Genomic DNA, 12024 nt, shown 5'->3' with positions numbered 1-12024 from the left:
TTTAAAGTTTGAAACAAAAAACGATATATACATCGAGGTGGTTTTGCTTGAGTGATTTACCTGTAAAAAGGCCGGGTCTCATCTATGTTTAAAACGAATTAATGCATGTTTGAAATAGATTGACGGGGTCGTGGCCTATTAGTTTAACGCAACTAACCAGCAACTTGATTTCAATTGATTCACCGCAGAGAAATCTATTTGACTGGCGTTAAAATTAATTGATATGAATTGAAATGAATTAAATATAATTTTTAATTTTTGTCAATCTTTATCAAATAACGATCAATCTCATTTAAATAGCGTTAACACGTTTTTGTCCGTTTAAGTTAAATTCGGGTTAGTAGTGATAGCAACAATGCATTCTATTAATGCTAAACATTATTTCAAACTGTCAGTTTGTATATCAGACGGATTAACACCATTTTTAAAACCCTTTTCATCAACAAGCCAGTAGAGAAGCTTCACTAAATAACGAGGCATTGACACGTTTGAATGTGCAAGAGAGGCCTCAATTGAAGTAGGATACTGCTTAATTGAAAGTTCAATATTTTGAATTTCACTACGAATGATTTTGGCAACGGAATGAATAAGTTGCTCTTCTGTTGGCTCTTTTTGTTCACTCACAGAATTTTGTTCTTGGGACCATTTTAATTCAACTTTAAGATTATCAGCTGCTTTAACAGCGTCTCCAATTGTGATCGAGCTGCTAAACATAATGTTTGACATGCCCTGACCTTGTTGTGTTTGAATGACTACAGAACTACCATAATGATTTTCCAACCAGCGTTGGAGTCTGCGAGTTGTAAAATTTTTTGCCACATTTTCCGGAAAATAAGAGAAGAACATTTCCAATAATGATGATAATAGAAAAGCTTTCTTGTTCTCCATTAAATCTTTCCTAATCTGTGTAATGAGGCTTGAAAAAGCAGTTTGATAGTCAGAAATGTTTTCTGCACATGGTTCCTCATCAACCTCTGTTAACCCTACTAGATATTTAGTAATACACTGTTTGTGGTAAAACGCCTTCTCTTTAAAGTCTACCTGACTGATTTTACTAATCAAGTGAAAATCAGAGTAGTGGTGGGCAGCACTCAGTATACGACCTACTCTGTCATTTGATTCGATTTTGATGAGTTTCTTATCTTTTTTGTAACTTTTGTTGTTACAAATAATTCATGCGTTCCAATCGATTAGAATTGATTGTGAACGAGTACGCGTACTAGGGACTCTATTTTTTGTTTCCTCGTCCAACGTCTCGTTAGACTTATTTCCAACAGATACAGAAACGTTGTGTTTACTTTTATATGATTTATAGCAACTTCTGTGGAACACCATATTCAAAGAGTCCATAGGGATTTCAGAAAATGAGCCATACTCTTCAACAAATAGCTGGCAGATTTCATCCATACGTCTTTCAAGTGAACTAAAAAAGCTACATTTACTCTTAACAGTAAATGAAGTGACTGATTCATTGCTGCTTCTCTGGCAAACGATACACTTTTCAAAATTAAACACACTCGTGACCTTTTTGAACTACTAGGACCTAGATGTAAAGGACTTCCTAATTCTGACATTTTCCGGATAATTGCAGGTCCAAATCCAGATTTGGTTCTTAATTTTCGAAATATATAATAAGAAAAAAATCAAATCAAAAACCTTTATGACAGCAACGAAAATAAGTAATATTTTCAAAAAACCTCGAAAAACACAATAACCAACACGAAATGGGAATATGAACAAACAAAATAGATCGAATTGAACAAATTTTAGCAATGAAACATCGTTGTGTGCGGTGCACTTGATACGAAATATTATTTATAGATTAAAATAAAAGTATCGATCCGGTACAAGTTGAATTTCCGGAGGAAAACCTGTATCTTCGAATTTTCAGTGTATATTTTGTTTCAATGCACAACTCAAAAATAATGCTTCTAAGATAAATTAATTTGATATTGTTGTTAATTAAGGGTATGAAATATTATATAAATTCGGATTATTTTATGTTTTGTGTGAAAACAAATTATAAAATGGAATTGAAACGTACTCTATTAAATACAAAATTTTCGTAGTGTTAAACTTTTACAAAAACTCTTCAATAACAGAATAATTTTGTTAATTTGTTTTTGAAATCATTAAATAAATGTGTAACAACAATGTATATAATCACAGAAAGCATATCACGAATGTTCTTTTAAAATGAGGACCTAAAAACTTTTCAAAGTCGATTTTTCTTTGAAGTCAACTTACGTACTTCAAAGTCCATTTTACAAAAACTGCACCGTATGATTTTTTGACGACAAGTCAAAATGTAAAGTTTAACATTTGAACTACTAATACTGTGATTTATAGCCATATAGTACGAATGACTATTGAACTCCTTAAATAAGCGACTTTTCCTTACTCGGTCACCGTACTAATTACTGCGATTGTTAAAACTACTTCCTTTATGACATACACTGTTAAAAAATACCGGTCGAAAATCTGCATATTCTCGGAATTCATGAATAAAACATGTCTTTCATCTTCAATTATATTCAAATCATTTAGCTACAATTAATACAAAACAGTTCATTTATATCTATACCTTCATATCTGCCAGTTACAATATGCAAGACTGAATATGTAACAAGCACATTTTTTTTTAAAACTTTCTCAATAGGCCAAATCGGGAGGAAATAAATCAAGAACATACATATTATTTGTATGTTTTTATAAGTTTGTGAATAAAGGTTGAAATGAGATTAATTATTAAATAAATGTACTTTCTCCATCTCGTATTTACAAAGCTCATCAAAACAACCTGAGTTATAATGTGGTTTGGTACATACACATTTTGTTGATTTGAAAGGCGTAAGTTGCGTTTAAACCAAACAAAGAAATGCCTTTCATTCTTGAATTTTACCAGCACTTATGCTGCATACCTGCCAACAGAATGTTTTGAATCGATAGAGTGGATCTAAAAATCAACTTTTAATGAACAATTACTTTGTCAAAATTATCATATTGATAAAGCTTAATGTCAACCCAACTTTACTGACTACTAAACAGGTGAAATATAATAGTCAAGTCATTTCATTGTAGTAAGATACTTGGTGTTTATATACACATTAACCCTGTTACACCTATATGAATCAACTTTAAATTCTACATCTTGAAGGTGATATTTTAACTTTAATTTATGAGTTAAAAATTTGGAATTCGGAGTTCAATATAAATCAGACGTTTCCGATGAGAGCTTTTTGTAATTAAATTACAGCCGTTTTATGTATTATAAAAATAGGAAAGCACGAGAGTGAAAATACGAAGGGGATAATCTAGATAGAATAGCTAACTAATTTTGAGCATATCGGATTAATTCAACCCACATTTGATGCATTTGAGGCGCTTTTCTAGATTAGACCCATCCTGAAAGGCGTATAGCAAAAAGTGTGAAAGCTATCTAATAAAAAAAAACATGTACACTAGGTTCATACGCTGACAATATTTTATATAATAAAAAAATGTTAGTTTAATATACTCGATAAATGTTATCATATAGACCGCCTTCTTACCAATATACCTAGATTTTTAAATTGAACATATATGTTGTATATTGTTATTTTTATAGTTATTAAGCTGATTACACAATATTGACTGCTGTACCTGTACATTTAAACTCTTTGAGTATGTTTTGTTTGTTCATGCATCGTTGGCAATATGATGGAATTTGATGCGACTGTCATACAAGTGAGAGGTTTAGCTAGCTATAAAATCAGGTTCAATCCACCATTTTCTACATTAAAAAATGTCTGTACCAAGTCAGGAATATGACAGTAGTTATCCATTTGTTTGATATGTTTGGACTTTTGATTTTGCCTTTTGATTTTGGACTTTCCTTTTGAATTTTCTTCGGAGTTCAGTATTTTTGTGTTTTTACTTTTTACTGCAACCTTAGTTGTAAAAGTATACGAGCTTTGCTTTTCCGTTATTTGAAGTTTTGCAGTAAGCATCGATTGCTTTTCAACTAACAACGCACCCTCTGCTGACCAAGTCATAATTCTTTGATCTTCATTAACTAATGTATTCTCAACTGAGAAACCTTTGGAAAACCCACATGTCGATCCCGCTATATCGGCAGGAGCAGATAGTGTCAGACCAACATGGAAGCCAGTCGTATAACCTTTTGTTCTTGAGCTGGTGCATGTTCTTGTGGTCTATTGTTCAGTTTTCAAGGAATGGTGTTGCTCTTTGTAGCTTTTATTTTTGAATACTGATTCAAATAAAATATTTGATTCATATTGAACTGTCCTGGGTTCTGAATATTTAATTTCGTTGGAATGAATTTTACACCTGTCCAATCAAAATCTCATCGAACATTTTTCATCGCCGTTGGAAAATACTTTTGTCTGCGATCGCTGTACCATTTCCAAACCGATCATTCAACAACATTTTGTAGGTTGACATTGTTTTTAGATATTCATCCAGTGGCCGTCTAAATGATAAACAGTATATGTTTTTCAGAACAAATTGGAATCCATCAAAATTTGAATTCTACCAGTTAAAATGTTTCATGTAGAAATTTAGAATTTTTACTTTTACTTAGTAAGATCTAGTACAAATTATATTTCCAGTATCTTTTGTAGAAATTAGAATATCAAGCATATCTAGATATATTCTACTTAATTCCAATTTGGATTGTGACGTATGAATGTATATAAAAAGTATTATGATTCAAGTTCATAATGAATACAACTTTTATTTGGTAAGAAATAGTCCTCGAAAACAGAGGCAAAAGATACACAAGAGACATTTAAACTCATAAGTCGAGAGAAAACTGACAGCGCACTGGCTAAATGGAGAAAACGATCAAAAGGGAAACGATACTACAAATTCCACGACATAGAAAACTAAGGACTTGGCACACGAACTTCATTAAAAAAACTAGGGATTTGTACCCATATTTTGACTATTTTATTAATTGTGACTGTTTATTTAACAAATCATGTAAATATAACGGAATTTGATGAGACTGTTATTAAGGAGAGAGGGTTAGCGCTATAGAACCAGGTTTAATCCACCATTTTTTACATTTGAAAATGCCAGTACCAAGTCAGGAATATGACAGTTCTTGTCTATTCGTTTTTGATGCGTTTTGTTATTTGATTTTGCCATGTGATTATGGACTTTCCGTATTGATTTCCCTCTGAGTTCAGTATTTTTGTGATTTTACTTTTTTAATAATGCTAACACCAACACATTGGCTACTCGAGATATTTAAAAGTAATATATTCGAATGAAGAAATCTCCTAAGTGAATAATATATTTAATTTGAAATGATGAAAAAAACATAATACCAATGTTAAACGTTATAGTCAACCAAAGGACAATATTTTGCATCTTCAAACATATACATCTACTACTTTCTCTAAATGCGATAACACTTAGAGATATGTAAACAAATACAAATCAGCATCTTACATATGTTTACTTAAACCGCGCCCCATTATTGAAACTGTCTATGTACGAATGACATCTGAAAAATCAAAGAAGCACAGGTAGTAGAAAACTATGGTTATATCTAAAATCTAAATCAGTCGAATGGATTAAAATATGATAACGCTTCACACTAACTTTCATTTTTTCAAGCCAAGATCAAGGAGGGCTTTCAAAAAGCTTCTTTCATAATGTTTATGATGCTGCTTTTTTGTGCATGATCAAAAGCTACTAATTAAAATATAATATTCTAAATTATTAATCAAAATTACATTCAATAGCTAAGTTCTTTCTTTTTTTATTATCGATTTTATATATCATAAATGATTCAAGTTATTTGTTTTTCGAAGTGACATAACATCTGCAGGTTGAATAGTTTCAAACCCATTAAATTTCAATTGTTTAATGGATTGTGCATATTCTCGATAGATGTCTTAAAGTCTGTTTTATTAGTATCAAACAAAGCTGCTAATCTGATGTTAAAAAAACAGGTTTTGTAGGTCCAAATTAAGAGTATCGGCATAATGTCCATTTTCATCTGTATTGATGAGTTGATCTTTTGTGAATGGTTGTTTTACTGATGCTTCTGAATGTTCAACATATGATTCCTAACGATCTTTGTTTTAGTTAAGCAGCTTACCACACAAATCATGCAAATTGTGATACAAAACATGAAACTGTGTAAGAACATGTCTTTATGTGTGTGTAACCATGTAAGGGGGAAGCCACCAAAAAAAATCATCCGGTCATGGCGGCCATCTTGAATTTTCGAAATGGCGGCTTCTCATCTTGAACCTTTTAATGTGTGTTATGTGATTTTTCCAACTAATTATAGATAATGGAAGGTGCTTCTTACAAATTGTGTATTGTTGTTTCGTTTACACTGAATCAAACCAGTTGTTATAGAGTATGCTATTTTATTCAAACGCGTATTATCATAAGTTGCCTTTATATCTATAGTAACGGATTTCGTGAGAGCATCGAGATGCTGTTAACCCAGGAAATTTCTTTGTCAAAACGTTTCCATAGAACTCAACATACAGAATGTTACGTGTTTTTAACCGTGGTTGCATTTGTTCATGTATAGTTTTAAAGCTAACCATTCTCGCCTCATCTTCAAAAATTGTGTTTGCTAATTGTTCGAACTTGCAACATTCGTCTTGTTCGTTTGTTGGCTCGAACAATATTTCTAAGTAAGTATATGTATGAATGTCGATTACATTCTGTGATTGAATCACTCGCTATTAATATTTAACAGTTGTTTACAATTTTCATGTTTTATTCATAACTATTTCGATATGGAACTTGTAATCTTCTATGAGCACGATGATTCTATCAGCAGATAATACGAACAGTCATCCTGGTCTGTCCTAGAGCCGATAAAAATCACGTCAATAATATTTATTTCAGGCAGTGATATGATCTTAGTTAAATGGAAAAATATGTATCAATCAATGACACAATAATAGATAAGATAAAGAACTAGTAAATGACTGATATGGTCTAATCTGACATATAATCTACATGATGGGTAATGAATGAATAGTAATATACGCTTATCCTTTAGATGGTCATGATCTCGTTCCACTTTGGGTTTTGTGATTACCTCAGTTTGGTTATATGCATGTGCAAACTGGTAATATATTAAGCAGTTTTTGCAATCAGTACACTTGTCGCCTGCTAAACAATATTCTAGCACAGAGCTCATTCTTTAATTGTACATTCATCATCAATTATTTGCTGCAATTTATAATGCACTTGCTTTTAAAAATCGAAAACAGTTCAAAGGGAACTAACTTAAACTGTAATATATTTCGTTGCAATACATTGAATAAGATAAATTGCTATACACGGGCAATGACTTATACGACCACATAAACGCAGATAATGGAATACTAGTATATCATCTTTAAAGTAGAATTGAATGTCATTACTGATATAATTTTCAAAAGAAATACTTATCTAATATTGTTAACGTTAAAATAAAACTATCCTGCCAATTGAGTAATTATTGTTACGAATTTTAAGATGCGGACTTATTAACAGATAAAGTATTATCGAAATGAAAACATCAATGTCTAAAGTTTACAATGTAGTTTGGTTTTCTTATTGTTATCTCTTAGCATTGCTACATATAGGATCAGTTGAAGAATGAGTACACTCAACATGTACTTTTGACGTTGTGCTTGATACGAGCAGATATAGAAAGGCAAATTGCATATCTTTTTTGTTGTTGGTATGTATACGCTTCTAATTACAGATAGTCGCCGTAATGGTTAATTTAAAAAGAAGAGTTTTTAAAGAATGCAACATAATTGCATACCCGAGCTATTGTTAGTAAATATATATTCTGTTATGTTCTGCGAGCAAGCAAAACACGACAATGACATGTAGGTTATGGAACAATTCAGATGAGATATATTTTTTATATTATCAAAATAAGGAGAGCAGCAAAACCAAACATGATTTTAAAATATGACAATAATGGGGACTATGTACAATGGTTTACACAAGCAACCCACCTTTCTTAATGCGCCAAACAAACATATGAAGAAATCTGACATAAACGCCAACGAAACAATGTTTGTTGTTGATAGTACATGCAGTTAACTAACAAAATAATCGGATCTGCACAGGAAACCATCAAAGCCAAAAAGCCGAAAGCTGTATATAAATCACCAGGCCGGGCAAGAGCCATACGTTTAACTTGATCACAGAAGTACAAATACATGTACAATGTATAAACAATATGTAACGTAAATAAAATGATACATTATGTTATGTACTTAAATCTATAAATCAAGACAAGCTTGTATAATTTGTGGAACAGACACCGATTACAGATATATAAGGTCTTGTTATTTTCCGATAAACCGTTTTGTTAAACACAGGACGAGATGTTATATGACGAAACCCTTGATAATTAGTTTTGTTGGCTCTGACACAAATTACAATTGACAAAGTCTGAGAAGCAGACGCTTTTTGTATGAGATAAGAAATGTATACTCCATATTTAGGTGAATTTGATATATGTTAACTTAGGTGAGGAAAATATATAATTGCAATATCGAAATTGTCATATTTGTCATACTTTCTGTGTCTAGATTTATGTCTAGAAATTGAGCGGAAGAAGCTGATTCAGTTCAGTTTCTGTCGGAACATTAACATATTTGAAAATCAGACAAGATCGGCTAAGAAAAGCGCACAGTTGGTTTAAAAACAAATGCCTTTAACCTGCTGAAAAATTTAAACTACACTGAAGAGAAAAACAACGACAAAATACAAAAGAACGACACATAATTTTTGGATGGTAAGAACGATATAATAAACCGACATATATTGACACCAAACAATCATATTAATCAGGAGGTTGTTATTATAATGTCTCAGCTTTTCCTTGATAAATGTTCTCAACTAAAAAGCAATGTTCACTATTTTAAAATCATTTATATCTTTTTTTCGAACGAACACATCTGCCTGTCATTAAATTTTGTAAACAAAAGTTAATAAGAGTTACATCGCTTTGCACTGCTGATGAAAAATAACTACCATCATGTTAATTTTATTAATAATTATTAATATAACATTGACGTCCGGGTTGTATTGTCAAAAGAAGACGGGAGGATAACAGCTCATTCCCTATAATACTAACAATTGTTGTAAATATTCTTTGAGCATCTATACAGTGGAGTTGGCTGTTTCCATTTTGTAATACGCATATGGGTTCACTTGACGCAGATCTCATGTGATTACGACGAAATATTGTTTAGTAGCAAGGTAATGTGCATATTTCATGGGTTATTTGATAAACAGACCCCTCCTTTCGAAACGCGCGTCTGGCGTTAATACAAAGTTTAATCCTGGTATATATGATGAGTTTATCTGCAATCAATGCGTCTATAAATAAAGTCCTGATACAGAAGCTTTGTCATACCCCATTTTGTCACCTATCAGAAGTTTCTCAACATCTAACGAACAGACAAAGAACATATCGACGAGGAGCAGTGATTATGTACAGTAACAACTACTGATATTATGTTTTGTTTTAAAGACAACAGGACACAATAAAATAATATTTTTTTGGCAACCTTGGATTTTAATGTTGTGGTTAAACATTTGTTTTCCAGTTTATTTAGTGTTGTTAAATGTTACCTAATCTTACATTGAGTTGTACCTAATTTTCTATTTGTAGCGGTTTTTTTTATTTCCCTAAAATACCTCGTACCCGTGGTAATAATTATCGGCATACATTGTTTTATGTTATACAGCACACACGTTAATAAAACAAAACAACTACAAATAAGGAAAATTATCTGTAGATTAGAACACAAGATACTACACTTTTAACAATGTGTTGTTGGCTAGCAATTCCTTCGCTTTTGTCTGTTTCATAGCTAAATTGTATTTCACTATAGCAACTGCGTTCAATGTTCGATATAATTGATTTGTGCAGAAACATGACTAAACGTCAGTAGCTGAATCATCGTCAATAAAGACTAAACTTTTATCTTTGCAAATGCATATTTTATATAATTTCCTAATCGAAGTAGTCTAAACATGCGCATTATTGATTAAGTCGAATAAACTGAACGATAAAAATAAAACACTTGTCGTATTCAAGCTTTATATATTGAATGAGAATGCCAATAACGGTTTTTGATTTTTAATTTCAAAATATGTATACTGAAACACAGAATGCATTATCCAGTGAAATTTAATATTAGAAGTAAGACAAATCCAATCAAGGGAAGGGGAGTGGGGTTATGTACTTATAGAAAGGTATAAACATGCATGCTACTAATAATGATCACCGTTTTGGAAGATTTAATTTATCAACGGGGATAAATTTCACGGAGACCATATATAAAGTAGACATGTATCATTGTTTAAAGATTAACACTATATGTTTATTATCGTTTTTATCTGTATAAGAATGATTTTGTGTTATCGAAGTAGTTAATGAAATGGTTTACATCTGTTTCCCTTTCAATGTGCACATCTTTTTCATTAACTAATTTTACATGTAAAATACATGCACTATCCATCACTAGATAAGGGTTTGAATTGATGATTAAATATATTCGGATTCAATGAGGTCGAATTATTCCTTTGCAAGTATCGTAGCTCAATTTGACAATATCAAACCATACTAGCTGCTAAAATCGAATAATTAGTTCAATACAGGACCCTCATTAATAACTGAATTAAAAGTATTATATTTCAGATTGTTTATATGTCTCGTAGCTAGTGTCCCTTTAAACGCACTGAAAGAACCAAAAAGGTGTTTTATTCTGTTTCAATTATAAAAGCTTATTTCGTCGGAATATCTGTACTGAAATAAAGTAGTTGATAAACACATATTAGATTGAAAACAAAAACAACAAAATAAAACAACATATGCAGGTATGAATATTTTTTATGACTAAATCAGTTGTTTATATCCATTCAATATGACTCCTAAACAAAGAGGATAATGAAAGCTCGGAAGTGAAACTCGCAACGCCTTTGCAAAACAAATGTGAATTAAAGTAAATGCAAACATCACATAGAAAACATTGATGAAGAATTATTCATTTGCAAGTATTTTCAAATCATTGAATAGTTCAAATTCATTAAAGCTGGTTGAGTCTGTATTTGTGAGATTTCTCTGTTCGTTTGGCGTATCAAATTATCAGCCTGGTACTTTTGATAACTGTAAGCATATCGAAATGTATTATTGTATTGTTCATTTGTGTATGTATTTGTCCTTAATCTTTTTGCATTTTTTTGTACTGTAGTTCTGTTATGTAATGTTGTTTTTTAGTGTTATATTAAACATTTCCATACAAGCGTCAGGTTTTGCTAGCCACAACACCAGGTTCAATCTACCATTTTCTTCTTCAAATTAGCTGTACCAATTCAAGTAAATGTCAGTTGTTATCTTATAGTTCGTTTCTGTGTATGTTACATTGTTATTCGGTTTTTTTTGTTGCACTATAGTGTCTCTTTGTGTCGTCATTTGCCTTTTATAGTTGATATGTTTCACTCAGTTTTAGTTTGTAACCCGGATTTGTTTTACCTCAATCGAAGCGGTATACTGCTGTTGCCTTTATTGATATTAATGTTGTTATTAAAAGTTTATCATTATTACCGAAATAAAATATCACGTAATTTTGAGACCGATATTATGAACGCCTTGTTATGATGCCTCCTTAGATATTTCTGTTTTCAACTTCTTCCGGGGTGCCAAAACCAAAAATTCCGAGAAAAATTTAAAAGCCCAGACACACCAAACGAATGAATAACAATTTTAATTCCGTATTTGGTACAGGCATATTCTTAAGAATTGTCTTTTAAGCAACATAATATTCCAATTGCTTTTAAAATTTTAGGATTTCATACTATGAATCAATAAACACAAACAAGATGTACTTCGTGTGTTGGTAGGAATATTTAACTTCGTCGTAGTACACTATTTATATGTTTAATCAAGTCAGGAGTGTCGGCATTGTTTGTCTTTGTATCATGGTGTTCATTTTGATTGCATATACTAAAAAGGGACAAAAGCTACCA

Source organism: Mytilus trossulus, chromosome 9 (genome assembly GCF_036588685.1).
Source record: "Mytilus trossulus isolate FHL-02 chromosome 9, PNRI_Mtr1.1.1.hap1, whole genome shotgun sequence".
Taxonomy (NCBI): domain Eukaryota; kingdom Metazoa; phylum Mollusca; class Bivalvia; order Mytilida; family Mytilidae; genus Mytilus; species Mytilus trossulus.
Note: the sequence above shows the minus strand (reverse complement) of the source record.